The sequence below is a fragment of the Oryx dammah genome, unplaced genomic scaffold (assembly GCF_014754425.2).
Source record: "Oryx dammah isolate SB20612 unplaced genomic scaffold, SCBI_Odam_1.1 HiC_scaffold_11232, whole genome shotgun sequence".
NCBI classification, from domain to species: Eukaryota; Metazoa; Chordata; class Mammalia; order Artiodactyla; family Bovidae; genus Oryx; species Oryx dammah.
Genome location: NW_024080625.1, coordinates 354160 through 370460, shown reverse-complemented (window position 1 = coordinate 370460; position 16301 = coordinate 354160).

The following is a 16301-nucleotide window of genomic DNA, read 5'->3' as shown; positions in this document are numbered from 1 at the left end:
TGCCCTAGGGCCCGTGTTCCACAGCATGAGAGTAGCCCCTGCTCACCACAACTAGAGAAAAACCCTCACAGCAACGAAGACCCAGCACAGATCAAATAAATAAATGAAATTATTTTAAAATAAATAAAAATAAGAAAAAGCACTGTGCATGATAAATTCCATCTCAGACTCTGCTTCCCTGGGAATCCTATTTGTGACAGTCTGATGTCACAAATTTGGAAAACTCAGCAGTGGCCACAGGACTGGAAAAGGTCAGTTTTCATTCCAATCCCAAAGAAAGGCAATGCCAATGAATGCTCAAACTACCACACAATTGCACTCATCTCACACACTAGTAAAGTTATGCTCAAAATTCTCCAAGCCAGGCTTCAGCAATATGTGAACCGTGAACTTCCAGATGTTCAAGCTGGTTTTAGAAAAGGCAGAGGAACCAGAGATCAAATTGTCAACATCTACTGGATCATGGAAAAAGCAAGAGAGTTGCAGAAAAACATCTATTTCTGCTTTATTGATTATACCAAAGCCTTTGACTGTGTGAATCACAATAAACTGTGGAAAATTCTGAAAGAGATGGGAATACCAGACCACCTGACCTGCCTCTTGAGAAATCTGTGCAAGTCAGGAAGCAACAGTTAGAACTGGACATGGAACAACAGACTGGTTCCAAATAGGAAAAGGAGTACGTCAAGGCTATATATTGTCACTCTGCTTATTTAACTTATATGCAGAGTACATCATGAGAAACACTGGGCTGGAAGAAGCACAGGGGGAAATCAAGATTGCTGGGAAAAATATCAATAACCTCAGATATGCAGATGACACCACCCTTATGGCAGAAAGTGAAGAGGAACTCAAAAGTCTCTTGATGAAAATGAAAGAGGAGAGTGAAAAAGTTGGCTTAAAGCTCAACATTCAGAAAACGAAGATCATGGCATCTGGTCCCATCACTTCATGGGAAATAGATGGGGAAACAGTGGAAACAGTTTCAGACTTTATTTTTTGGGGCTCCAACATCACTGCAGATGGTGATTGCAGCCATGAAATTAAAAGAGGCTTACTCCTTGGAAGGAAAGTTATGACCAAACTAGATAGCATATTCAAAAGCAGAGACATTACTTTGCCAACAAAGGTCCATCTAGTCAAGGCTATGGTTTTTCCAGTGGTCATGTATGGATGTGAGAATTGGACTGTGAAGACAGCCAAAATTCTTCAGCTGAGCACTGAAGAATTGATGCTTTTGAACTGTGGTGTTAGAGAAGACTCTTGAGAGTCCCTTGGACTGCAAGGAGATCCAACCAGTCCATTCTAAAGGAGATCAGTCCTGGGTGTTCATTGGAAGGACTGATGCTGAAGCTGAAACTCCAATACTTTGGCCCCCTTATGCAAAGAGTTGACTCATTGGAGAAGACTCTGATGCTGGGAGGAATTGGGGGCAGGAGGAGAAGGGGACGACAGAGAATGAGATGGCTAGATGGCATCACTGACTCGATGGACATTAGTTTGAGTGAACTCTGGGAGCTGGTGATGGACAAGGAGGCCTGGCATGCTGCAATTCATGGGGTCAAAAAGAGTCGGACACGACTGAGTGATTGAACTGAACTGAACTGAACTGAACTGATGGGCTGGATTGTATCCCACTCTAAAATTCATATGTTGAGGTCCTTACCTCCAGTAGCTCAGTGATCTTTCTTAGAGATAAGGTCTCTAAGCAGGGTTAAAGCAAGGTCATTAGGGTGGGCCCTCATCCCCTGGGATTCTTATAAAAAGGAGAAACTTGGACATATCTGAAATGTGGGAACACGTACAAAGTTCTCTTGCAGAGTTTGGCATTACAAGAGAAGGAAGTATGGGGACTTCCCTGGAGGTCCAGCAGTTAAGATTCCGTGCTTTCACTGTTGGGGGCGCAGATTCAATCCCTGGCTGGGAAGTTGGGGAACTAAGATCCCGCATGTCTCACAGCACAGCCAAAAAAACAGAGGACAATAACAGCAAGAGAAGGAAGTATGGGCAAACACAGAAATCTGTTTCCTTTTATAAGGACCGAAGTACACATAGGAGACTTTCTTTGGTAACATTCACTTCTGGTCCTTCTGGGCATCTTTAATGGCCAGTGGAACACAACATGGTTGGGGGGAACCCTGCTTCCATTCACAATGCTTCAGCAAACAGGTTGCTCATATGAACTCAATGATGAATCACCTGAAATGACTCATTTATGTAATTTTGAGAAGAGATTCCGAAGATTTAATTCCAAAATGTTTGCTTGCAGTGGAAAACAATGTGATTGACCTCATTCTCCATCTTGCCAGAAAATAGGATTAGTGTTTACCTCAGAACAGTAATGTGAGGCTTAATGTTTCAGAGGAGGTTTTTGATGAGTGGTATTTAAGAAATTCAACGTGTTTGAGCTGCATCTGAGGTCAACTGCTTTCTCGTTTAGCTAAACAGGAATTCTGTTTTGTTCTTCCTTTAGTACCGGTCTGGGTGCCTGGTACTCCCTCAGAGGCCAATAGTCCTGGCCCTCTCACCTTCTGAAGGTGATAATGAGGCTTCCTGAAGTCATAGCCAGGCAGGTCACTGCTCCTCTGCCCCTTGTGTGGTTGCCACTGGAGGGTATGCCTTTCCTGCTCTGGGGTCCTGAGCCCTTTTCCCACAAGGAACACTTTCCATACCCAGGAGGGTCACTTAGGGCTGAGCAGCTTCAAAAAGGCAATTAACATTAAGTGGGAAAGCAGTCCAGTCTCAAAAACTTGGCAGCTAGCGGACTGCAGCTCAGATCACACATCTAAACATTGGGAGTAGGGAACAATGAAAAGGAACAATTGCTTAGCGGACATTGAAAACCTATTTTCCTAAGGCTACAATCCTGTCTCTTTCTTTTAACCCCAAGATAAAGGACACGGTTGAAGCTCTTCTCAGAAAGCAGGTGGGACTGAGGAGATTTATTTGTGACTTACTGGAATCACAAACAGAAGCTTTTATTGTTGATAGCTAGGCTGGGTGGCTGCCAGGAGACACATCACAGAGGAGCTGGGCTGCCAAGTCCTGACACACAAAGAGAGCTGACCTAGTCTTTTTTTATGCTGACTGCCTACTCAGAAATTATATCAGAGAACGGTATTGAAAGACCCAGTGATTTAAGACAATTATGGAGACTTTAGAGCAATCCTAATTCTAAGGGACCATTTAAAGGGAAGTGGTGAAGCGGTATAATCATTAGCTTTATGTGGAACCCCTGTTCAGTTTCTGTAGAGAAACTGCCCTGAGACAGCTCTACATGGCCAGACATTCAGTACCATCATCTTCCTCTTCCTTGGAAACTACAGATTTAAGTTCAAACTTTCAGCAAATGCCTCCTAGAAACCTCCAGGGGAAAACATTTTAACCAGTAATTACAGGCTAGGGAATATTTTTCAGATTCTGAAATGTAAGTCAGAGGGAGAAAGGGACAGTGTGTGCATGCTGAGAGGTTTGGGAAAGCAGAAAGAGAGCAGGGGAGGGGAGAGAGAGAAAGATCAAGTTTTTAGGTGAAGAGTAAAAGCAGAGACATTACTTTGTCAACAAAGATCTGTCTAGGCAAGGCTATGGTTTTTCCGGTAGTCATGTATGGATGTGAGAGTTGGACTATAAAGAAAGCTGAGCGTCGAAGAATTGATGCTTTTGAACTGTGGTGTTAGAGAAGACTCTTGAGAGTCCCTTGGACTGCAAGGAGATCCAACCAGTCCACTCTAAAGGAAATCAGTCTTGGGTGTTCATTGAAAGGACTGATATTGAAGCTGAAACTCTATTTTGGCCACCTGATGCGAAGAGCTGACTCATTTGAAAAGACCCTGATGTTGGGAAAGACTGAAGGCAGAAGGAGAAGGGGACGACAGAAGATGAGATGGTTAGATGGCATCACCGACTCAATGGACATGAGTTTGGGTAAACTCCAGGAGTTGGTGATGGACAGGGAGGCCTGGTGTGCTGCAATGGGGTCACAAAGAGTCGGACATGACTGAGCGACTGAATTGAACTGAATCTACAATATGGGCTTCCCTGGTGGCTCAGCAGTAAAGAATCTGCTTGCCAGTGCAGGAGATGTGGGTTTGATCCCTGGGTCAGGAAGATCCCCTGGAGGGGAAATCTTGTCTGGGAAATCCCACGGACAGAGGAGTCTGGCCGGCTATAGTCCATGGGGTCGCAAAAGAGTTGGACAAGACTTAGTGACTAAACAACGGCAAATCTACAATGTGGAGTAAGACATAGGTCTTCTTAGACACAACAGAATCCTAAGATGGCGGGGCTAGAAAGAGCTCGAGAGATGATTTTCCTGTCCCTCACTGGTCATTTTACTAATGAGGAAAAGTGGAGCGACCTGTCCAAAGAGGAAGTGCCAAGTGGTGGCACAACAGGGCTGGAAGGCAGCTTCTCACTCTTGTCACGAAACCCTAACTTCCCATCCATCTGTGTTTGATTCCCACCTTGCCTGACAGCTCTGGCCCATCATCCATCAGAGGTTTTAGACAAAGGGCACAGTTAGCAGGTGGGATTCTGACTCAGTACAATTACCTTCCAGCCTGTCTTATATCATCTCATCCTAAAATAAGTAAATCAGTTGTTTTTCCACCAGCTCTTATTTTCTTAATATTTCATTTGGAAGATATGACACTTAAGTATAAAAGAAGAGGAATAGCCCTAAAGGATATTTTCACAAAGCAATTCACATTCTATGATCTTTTATTATGGTATGGATCCACACATATCCCACACTTGTAGTATCATCTGCTGCAGGCTCATGTCCCCTCCCCCACCTGCAATAAGTTTGTTCTTTGTAGTAACCTGAGTCCCAAGGATTTTACCAGGATGCAGTCCAGGGACCGCAAAGAACTTAAGGTATTGGCTCTTCCAGATAAACTGATTGAAACCATTTAATTTGTAGAACACTGGGGGAGGGGCATGCATGGTAATGGGTATAATATAAAACATAATAATAGTGTTTGTCTAGAGCTCAGCCTTGGGTCTTTAATTACCTTCTTCTCACCTTTATTATCATCTTGTACTCTACTAGACATACTGTCGCCTCAACTACCAACAGGCCAATACAGTAATGTATGTTTATTTCTTTGAGGTACTCACAGTCAAAAACAAGAATGACACAAATGGGGACTATTTAGTTTGGATTCTTAGCAGATGGCTGGTACCTAGCACCCAAAATCCTCCAGGCATTTGAGTTTTAGCTTGTCATCCAATGCTTATTCCCTATTTCCTTATAGAGGAAGGGAGGTAATCCTCTTGCTTTCCTCACCTGGTCTCCAGGACCTAGGTGAGGGCATTTATGGGGAAACGATGAGATAGTCTTCAAAACTGGAGAAGTAAAACTGTCCACATAAATGTTTTAAAATGATTAATGTCTGTATAAATACACCCTTTTGCCTCAACACAAGAATTTCTGATTCTTTTAGGAATCTAAAAGGAATGTATGGGACTTTGCTGGCGGTCCAGTGGTTAAGACACCATGCTTCCACTGCAGGGGGTCCAACATGCCCCTCCCCCAGTGTTCTACAAATTAAATGGTCCAACTTCCCGACCAGGGAACTGAGATTTCACATGTCACATGGCCGAAAAATAAAAGAAAATAAAAAGAAGAAATTTACATATGAACAACTAAGTCAGCAAAAATTAATTTTTAGGCATCTACCTAAAGAATCTGCCTGCCAATGAAGACCCCCTGGAGAAGGAAATGCAGCCCACTCCAGTATTCTTGCCTGGGAAACCCCTTGGACAGAGGGGCCTGGTGGGCTACCATCCATGTGGTCACAAAGAGTTGGACACGACTGAGCACGCACTCAGTGACGCAGTGACTCAATGTTCAGTGATACGCCTAGTAGCATGGAGGTTAATAGTAATAGATGATGTTTACTGAATTCTTACAGCGAGCCAAGCATCAGCTGAGCATTAGCATGTGAGCTGCCTCATTTACCCTTATAGGCACACCTGTGAGATAGGTCCCGTTACCATGTCCATCTTAAACATTAGGAACTAAGGCACAGAGAGGGTAGTCATTTGCCCAGTGTCATACAGCTGGCAAGTGGGACAGCCAGGATTTGAGCATAGTTTGAGTCCAGAATTTATGATCTTAAGGAACTATACGGCTTCCCTGGTGGCTCAGAGGTTAAAACGTCTGCCTGCAATGTGGGAGACCTGGGTTCGATCCCTGGGTTGGTAAGATCCCCTGGAGAAGGAAATGGCAACCCAGTCCAGTATTCTTGCCTGGAGAATCCCATGGACAGAGGAGCCTGGTGGGCTACAGTCCACGGGGTCACAAAGAGTTGGACACGACTGAGCGACTTCACTTCACTTCACTTAAGGAACTATACATCATGATTCCCACCTTCAGTAAATTTATAGTCTAGTTGGGTGAAACATGTCTAACACACATTAAAATGACTGTAAATTATGTTAGATGCACATATGTAATCAAGTGCTAAATTAGATGCTATCAACTGTGAATGCTTCAGAAGTTCAGGAGGCACAGGGAGCCATGGATCAGGCAGGCAGGGTTTCTTGAAGCTGAGCCTTGAATTGTCTCTTAAATGTGCGCAGAGAAAAGACCACCTTAGGCAAGAAGGAGGCAAAAGAGCTGGAAGCAAGAGTGAGCAAGACCTGTGCAGGAAGAGGAAGCACTCAGCCTGACCACAGCTGTGTGGGGCTGAAGGGAGGGGCTGGACTGGCTTTGAAGTCCTTTAAAGCAGAGCAGAGTTTAGGCTTGTGCAGCAGCAGGGAGGGAATCATTAAAGGCCCTGGATCAATAAAGCAATATGGGGATATCCCATTAGAAAAGGAATGTTTAAGGAAGATGTGCTTGGCAGGATATAGAAGATCCCTCTTATTAAATCCACCAATTAAAGATTGACATAAAGCTTAGAAAAACATGTTTGAAATTACTCTAAATTGTTACCAATTCTTGTTCTCAAGTTCACTGTTTATTCTGTATAATCTTTATGATTTATTTTTATCCTTATTTCACATGAGCAAGTTCTACCAATTCGATCTTTACAATACTTTTCAAAGTTGTCCATTTCTCTATACTTCCTTGACATTACTTTAGTTTGGCTACCATCTTAAGGGAGGAGGGAGGCGTCAGAGAAGCCTTCTTGGAAGAGATGACACTTTTCCAGAGTTCTGAATATTTAGTAAGAATTAGCCAGGTATGAAGGAAAGAAAAGCAAGAGAGTTCCAGAAAAACATCTATTTCTGCTTTATTGACTATGCCAAAGCCTTTGACTGTGTGGATCACAATAAACTTTGGAAAATTCTGAAAGAGATGGGAATACCAGACCACCTGACCTGCCTCTTGAGAAACCTATATGCAGGTCAGGAAGCAACAGTTAGAACTGAACATGGAACAACAGACTGGTTTCAAATAGGAAAAGGAGTACATCAAGGCTGTATATTGTCACCCTGCTTATTTAACTTCTATGCAGAGTACATCATGAGAAATGCTGGGCTGGAAGAAGAACAAGCTGGATTCAAGATTGCCAGGAGAAATATCAATAACCTCAGATATGCAGATGACACCACCCTTATGGCAGAAAGTGAAGAGGAACTCAAAAGCCTCTTGATGAAAATGAAAGAGGAGAGTGAAAAAGTTGGCTTAAAACTCAACATTCAGAAAACGAAGATCATGGCATCTGGTCCCATCACTTCATGGGAAATAGATGGGGAAACAGTGGAAACAGTGTCAGACTTCATTTTTTTTGGCTCCAACATCACTGCAGATGGTGATTGCAGCCATGAAATTAAAAGACGCTTACTCCTTGGAGGGAAAGTTATGACCAACTAGATAGCGTATTCAAAAGCAGAGACATTACTTTGCCAACAAAGGTCTGTCTAGTCAAGGCTATGGTTTTTCCACTGGTTGTGTATGGATGTGAGAGTTGGACTGTGAAGAAAGCTGAGCGCCGAAGAATTGATGCTTTTGAACTGTGGTGTTGGAGAAGACTCTTGAGAGTCCCTTGGCCTGCAAGGAGATCCAACCAGTCCACCCTCATCCTAAAGGAGAGTAGTCCTGCGTGTTCATTGGAAGGACTGATGCTGAGGTTGAAACTCCAATACTTTGGCCACCTCATGCAAAGAGTTGACTCATTGGAAAAGACCCTGATGCTTCGAGGGATTGGGGGCAGGAGGGGAAGGGGATGACAGAGGATGAGATGGCTGGATGGCATCACCGACTTGATGGATGTGAGTTTGAGTAAACTCTGGGAGTTGGTGATGGACAGGGAGGTCTGGCGTGCTGGTCGCAAAGAGTCGGACACGACTGAGCAACTGAACTGAACTGAACTGAAGGAAGGAGGTAGGAATGGGGATGGGATTGAGAAGATGGGAGCAAGATGGAGGGGGAGAAGGGAATAGCGTAATGGGCAGAAGAAAGCAAAAAACAAAGTAACAGACACAGAATTTAGTGCTAGACCTCAGGTGATGCAATAAGAAAAATTAAAGGTGGTGTTAACTTAGTGACACTAGTGGGTCGTGAGGGCCCAAAGATTTCAGACTTCACTTCACTTCACATTTGATCAAGATGCCACTTCTTAGGACTTCCGTGGTGGTCCAATGGTTAAGAGTCCACCTGCCAACGCAGGGGACACAGGTTTGTTCTTTAGTCTGTGAGGCAACTAAGCCCACATGCCACACTACTAAAGCCCGTGTGACCCAGAGCACATGCTCCACAGCAAGAGAAGCCCCTGCAACGAGAAGCCCATGCACCAAAACGAGAGAATAGCCCCTTCCCCCTGCTCGAAACTAGAGAGAAGGTCGCACATAGCACAAAAACCCAGTACAGCCAAAAATAAGTAAATACATAAGTTTCTTTTTCAAAGTCACCTCTTACACCCTGAAGACAGACTGCCTCCAGTGTGGGGGATACAAAGGGCCCTTGAAGAGATGATGTATGAGCCAGGCCTTGAACACACAATTTGGCCTTCTCAGTGGAGGGAACAGTCTTGGCAAAGGCACCATGTCTGTTGGCAAGAACAAGGATCCTAAATGCCAGACTAAGCTCTGGGAAGATTAATCTCTTTGAGGGTATGGGGTGCTGGGAAATATACCTAAGTAGGGATAAACTAAATTAAAGGATAAGATCCATTTGGAAACTATGTATTATTTTAGAGATATGTTGAAAAATAAATTAAGTAAACAATTTAAATTATCTTTCAGAATCCAGTGAGAAGTTAGTGCTAGATTTTTAAAAAACAATCTTCAGTTCAGTTCAGTTCAGTTGCTCAGTCGTGTCCAACTCTTTGCGACCCCATGAATCGCAGCACGCCAGGCCTCCCTGTCCATCACCAACTCCCGGAGTTCACTCAGACTCACGTCCATCGAGTCAGTGATGCCATCCAGCCATCTCATCCTCTGTTGTCCCCTTCTCCTCCTGCCCCCAATCCCTCCCAGCATCAGAGTCTTTTCCCAATGAGTCAACTCTTCGCATGAGGTGGCCAAAGTACTAGAGTTTCAGCTTTAGCATCATTCCTTCCAAAGAAGTCCCAGGGCTGATCTCCCTCAGAATGGACTGGTTGGATCTCCTTGTAGTCCAAGGGACTCTCAAGAGTCTTCTCCAACACCACAGTTCAAAAGCATCAATTCTTCGGCGCTCAGCCTTCTTCACAGTCCAACTCTCACATCCATACATGACCACAGGAAAAATCATAGCCTTGACTAGATGGACCTTAGTCGGCAAGGTAATATCTCTGCTTTTGAATATGCTATCTAAGTTGGTCATAACTTTTCTTCCAAGGAGTAAGCGTCTTTTAATTTCATGGCTGCAATCACCATCTGCAGTGCTTTTGGAGCCCCCAAAAATAAAGTCTGACACTGTTTCCACTGTTTCCTCATCTATTTCCCATGAAGTGATCTTATTGGGATATAATTCATATACCATACAATTCATATTTTGAAAGTGTACAATTCAGTGGTTTTTTAAATATATTCATGGGGTTACACAAACATTGCCACAATTAATTTTAGAACACTTTTCACCACCTCCCCAAAGAAGTCCGTTTCTAACCTTTCTGCGAGCTCCTGGTAATTTACTAGCTTACTCCTATCAGTGTGGGGTTGTTTACTTTGGACATTTCATATAAAAGGATTCAGAGAATATGTGATCTTTTGTGACTGACTTCTTTTATAAATGCTAGATTTGGCAACTTCATGATTTGTTATTAAATAACCAATGGTTATACATTTTCAATTGTATTAGAAAGTAATAATAGTAAATATTCAGAAAACAGTCAGTGGGGCAGGACAGTAGTGTAAGGATAAATACTCCAGGCCAGGAATCAGGAGGTTTGAGTTCTTGTCTTTTTTCTGCTCTTAACCAGGTGTGTGATCACGAGAAAGGCAGCACTTGTCTGGGCCCCAGGTCACTATCTGTAAGATAAGAGGAATGGGATTAGAACAGCCATTCTTAACCTTTAACATACAGTAGAATTGCATGTGAAGCTTTTTGAAAAATAAGCAATCCTGGGATCTCACCCCAAGATATTTCAAAAGCTTCTAAGGTGAGTTTGTTGCTTGACAGATGTTAGGAATTTCAGGGCTTACATGTTCTTTAGGTTTCCTTCTAGATCTGACATCCTATGAGGTAAATTTATTTACCAGTGCATTTTGCCTAGGCCCATACCTGTGGCTTTTGGTGAAGTCCCTCTGTCTGTGGTCAGTAATTACATCAAACGTGAGGTCCTTGTGATGATGCTCTGGATATAGCAGTTGCTGGTGGCAGTGGTCCTGGGCGCCTGACTTGAACTCATTGTGAGTCATAGTAATAACCAAGAGCAATTTACCTTCCCAAATACTTCCCTCTCTACCGAGGACAGAAATAACTGAAAATAAGGAACAAGCTATGTGAGTAAATAGCATACGTATGGTGTATTGCTAAGCACTGAAATCTGTGAATGTGTGTGTGAGAGAGAGACAGAGGGAGAGAGAGGCAGATGGAGAGAGAATGCTTGATGTTTTAAAAGCTCATTTCCCCCTAGACAGCTGGTCAAATTCCTAACTTGTGAGGCTACTTTAAACAAGATGGGAAGAGATACTGAACACTTTTAGGGGAAGTCTTGAGTTCCGTACTTTCTGTTTACAAGAAAAATGTAGACATTTGACCTTCTCCTTGAGTATTAGCAGTTCGTCACTCCCATTCCTTTTTATCTCTCTTCAGCTGCCAAACTCCTTCTTAAAGTGGGAGAAGAAGCTAAAATTATAAGCCTGGCCTCCACTTAAGAAAAAGTAGAGAAAGAAACCTCACAAATGTAAATGAATTAACACTCACTATTACCTAATATGCAGTGTTCAACACAGCCAGGGGGAGTTGCTTGCTTCCTAATTTAGTTTAGTTACAAAATCAGTCTTCAGCGCATGGTTTTGTGGCCATCTTATTTGCGTGAGTGCTAAGTCACTGCAGTCATGGCTGACTCTTTGTGACCCCATGGACTGTAGCCCGCAAGGCTCCTCTGTCCATAGAATTCTCCAGGCAAGAATACTGGAGTGGGTTGCCATGCCTTCTCCTCCTCAAAGCTTCCTTTTACTACGTATGAAATAATTTTATTCCATAAATCTTATAACATTTTGGCTTTTGAGTTTACTTTATCTAATGATTTTCATGTCCTAGTTCCCTTCATCCCACTTATCTTTATGCACAATTTTCTGCTGTATAGTTTTTCACATTTTAATATCTCTGAAATCAGGAAGTACCTCACAACCAGTGGTATCTGAAGTTCAGTGAAATATGGTAAGTTTTTTTTTTTTTGGTAAGTTCTTTATGAGTGAGCTTTTTTACCTCCTACCTTCCACTGAATGAGGTCCTTCCTTCCAACCATTTAGTTCTAATTCATAAATTTCATAACAGTGAAAGTGAAAGTTGCTCAGTCCATAGAATTCTCCAGGCCAGAATACTGGAGTGGGTAGCTTTTCCCTTCTCCAGGGAATCTTCCCAACCCAGGGATTGAATCCAGGTCTCCCTCATTGCAGGTGGATTCTTTACCAGCTGAGCCACAAGGGAAGCCCAAGAATACTGGAGTGGGTAGCTTATCTCTTCTCCAGCTGATCTGACCCAGGAATTGAACCGGGGTCTCTTGCATTGCAGGCGGATTCTTTACCAATTGAGCTATCAGGGAAGCCCTTAGATCTCAGAAAAGTTTTACATTATTTTTGTGAAACTATTTGACATTAATATCATTCCAATAGCACTCGGACATATATATTCATAAGAAGTGACTATATAATATTCTATTCTCTGAATAGAATTTTATTAGCTAGTCCCTATTGATACTGCAAATAATGTTCAGATAGACATGCTTTGTATACTTACCTAGTTATTTCCCTAGGATGCATTTCTAAAAGCAGAGAATGATCACCTTTATTACTGGTATAATGCAGCAAGCTTTCCTCTCCCTGTGTTTTCATGTGATAAATGGGCTGTAAACCTTTATTTCCAGTTCAGTGATGATCTTTTCCTTTCTCTTATTCTTCTTTTTTTTAATGGAGTAAAACATACAGCATAAAGTTAACTATTTTAACCATCTTTCTGTGCACAGTTCAGTGACATTAAGTGTATTCACGTGGCTCTGAATACATCACGGTTATCCATCTCCAGAAGGATGATCAAATTGCACTGTAGAAGTGAGTAACTGGCGCTCCTCACAACTTATTTATCTATGAAACACACATTTGTTGAATAGTCTCATGTGTCAAGTAGTGTACTTGTTACCCATAAATATTAGTGAAGGTGGTTTTGTTGCAAATGACAGAAAACCCAACACAAACTGACAAGCAATAGTTTTCTTTCCAAACATAGCTGAATTCAATTCTGTTTCCATCACCAAGATTTTGTTTCTCTCTCTTTCTCTTGGTTGTCTTCTCTCCAACTAGTGCCTTTATTTTCAAACAGATTTATCTCTTGTGGTATGAAAATGACTGTAGCCCTGCGCCCTACTGACCATGTGTGGAAGAAAGAGGGAGAGAAAGAAAAGAATTCCTCTTCTAGTAACTGAAGAAAGTCCTGAGATTTACTATGATTGGAAAGACTCAGAGCACCTGGCTCCCCTAAACCAGTTAGGCCACCGGAAACAGAACAATAACTGGCTGATTTAGGCCTGTGTCTTTTCCTCCATCCTGGGACTGGGTGTTGGGGAAGCCCCATCCAGATCACAAACCTCGAGAGCAGAGAATTCAGGAAGAAAATCAAGCCTGTTGCCAAAAGAACAGGAAGGAACACTGGTGACAAAAGTAATGTCCACTTCCATCCAGGAGTAGAGCGAAGATGTCATAGAAGAAACCATGCCACACGTCACATAAATGTACTTAAAGAAGAGAGGACGTGAAGTTTTGTTCAGTATGGTGGTAGTTTAGTCGCTCAGTCGTGTCCAACTCTTGCGGCCCTGTGGTTCCTTTGCCAGGCTTCTCTGTCCATGGGATTCTCCAAGCAAGAATACTGAAGTGGGTTGCCATTTCCTTCTCCAGGGATCTTCCCAACCCAGGCATCGAACCCAGTCTCCTGCATTGCAGACAGATTCTTTACTGACTGAGTTACAAGGGAAGCCCTTTGTTAAGTACATCAGTTTTTGAAAAGCATATATAATGCCTTGTACTGTACTGAGTACTGATGCTATAATAGTAAAAAAAAAAAAATTAAAAAAAAATTCAGCCTTGGCCAGCAGGAAATTTATATTCTAATGAGGAAACAGACATATAAACAAGTCTAATAGGCTGAGTGTCAGGAAAGGTGGGCTTGCTGCAGAAGCCCAGACAGGGCACCCACAGCCTGAGAACCCAGGAAAGTCTTCCTAGAATAAATGACACCTGAGCTGAATCTTGCTATATGACATGAAGAAGGTGCAAAGAGACTTTAGGGTAAAGAAAACGGAATGAAATGGTTAGAGGGGAATTATAAATAGTTCAGTATCCCAAAACTAACATCTGTGGAATGTTACTATATGTTAGACACTTCTCAGCCCTTTTCCTATAATATTTCATATAATTGATATATTCAGAGAATATCAAATAACCTAGCATCCTGGAAGGAAGGTGCATGAGAAGAAAAATAAAACATAGCAAAAACAAGCAAACAAACACCAAAAATCAGGCTGATAAAAACAGGTTGGAATCAGATTATGGAACGGCTTTCAATATCTGTATTAAACCTAATTCAGTAGGTATTAGGAGCTAATGAAAATTTTAGGGCAAGGGTTTGACCTGACCAAAGCTATACTTTATAAACATTTTCCAGATTCAATACCTCCAAGATGGCAGAGAGCAGAAAGAATTATATATGGACGACTGTTAAAGAGGTTGCAAGAGTATGCCACCCAGAGGTCAAGAGTCCCCTTCTGCCCCCGTGACTCTCAGACACTGCTGATCTTCTTGAAAACGCTCTTCCTAATGCCATCTAAAATCTTTGCTTTATTGGACCAACCCTACATTCTTAATCTCTACAGAAAATACCCTTCTCTTCCTTGCCTTAACTAAAATTTGTTTTTTGTTTTGTTTTGTTTTCTTCTCTCAAGAGTTCACTTCTACTGACCCCCTTGAGCAGAGGTAATTGATCATCCCACTGGACTAGAACTAATCCATTTAAAAACCATTTCTAGCCACCTCCCTCTTCCCATGAGGACCATCCAACCCTCCCCCGCATCTTCCAGGCTTCACTTATTCTCCCCTCTTCAAATTATACTCTACTGAATGTTCTTTGGCAATTATCATCTAGATGCTAAATCTAATGGGTTTCATCTTTTTAACTTGGGACATTTGATTCTATTGACCCACTGTTTCTTCACAGCTTCTCCAGAAATTATTTTTCTCTGTTTCTCCTCATACGCCTCTGGCCATTCTTCTCAATCTCTTTTGCAAGTTCTTCCTATCCCCACTTCTTTAAGTATGCCTTGGGCTTCTCCCTCTGCCATCTTCCCTTCTCACCTGCCATGCTCCTTCAATGCTTTGAATCATCACCCACGTGCTGGTGAGCTGACAGCTCACAAATCCACACCACCAGCCCCAGGTGCTCCCCTGAGCTTAAAAAATGTGTGTCCAATTGTCTACTACACAGCACTAAGTTGATGTTTCACTGAAAGTCCAATTCTGCATCCCTGAAAGAGTAAACTCTACTATCTCCCCACCCACCCAAGCGAAAAACTGGAAGTCACTGCAGTTCTTCAGTTTCACTAACCACTTATAATCAGTCACTGAGTACTGTTCATTCTGCCTGTTTAGTATCTCTCATAGCTCTCTTCTCTCCATTCTCATTATAATTTCTTTAATTTAGCATCTCATTGTTTATTTGTCAAATTGTGTCCAGCTCTTTTGTGACCCCCATGGATGGTAGCCTGCCAACCTCCTCTGTCTGTGGGATTTTCCAGGCAAGAATACTGGAGTGGGTTGCCATTTCCTTCTCCAGGGAATCTTCCCAACCCAGAGATCAAACCCGCCTCTGCACTGGCAGGTGGGTTCTTTACCACTGGGCCACCTGGGAAGCCTTAGCATATCATGACCCTTTACAAAAATGTTAGCTTTTTGTTTTGAAGATTTTCAGCTATAAATGGAGTGTAATAAAACCCTACATATCCATCATCTGAGCTGAATAATTATTAACTTTCTGCCGTAGCTACTTCATCTATTATTTCTACCATGTTTTGTCTGACCTAAATTTTTGCATTGTCTTTCTGTCTTGGGTCTTGCTTCTTCCTACCTCTTCCCGTTCTATCTTCTACGCTGCCGTCAGAGCCATCTTTCAAAACTGCAGTTTGGATCACGTTATTCCCGTTTGAAACTCTTCAAAGGTCCCCATGAGCTGCCACAATAAAATCTAAACTTCTTAATTTGTCATATAATGTTTTCACTGATCTCTACCTAAATTTCCAGTTTAGTGCGATGCTTCCTCATACTAAGCAGACCAAAAAACCCCCGCCCCCTCTCCCCGCTGCCCCCCACCAAGCACCAGACTCACTGTCTATCTGAATGCCATGCACTTGCCTCACTCCACCTGGAAAATAACCTTCATTTCCCAAAGCTCAGCTCAAGTATTACCTCTTCTGTGACATTTTTCTGCTTCCTTAAACCCCCACCAAGGTAAATTGACCATCTCCTCTTCCATCCTGGTTCCCACCGTGCTCCACTGCACCCAAGCAATTTACACTTCTGGTTCTTTCTAAAGCTCCTTGAGGCTGGGTCCTACTCATTATAGTAGTCTTATCAGCTTTCAGGGGATTAGCAAAACATGGGCTTTTATTAAAAGGTTGTAAGTGAATGAATGATAAATGAAAGGATTTACATTCCAA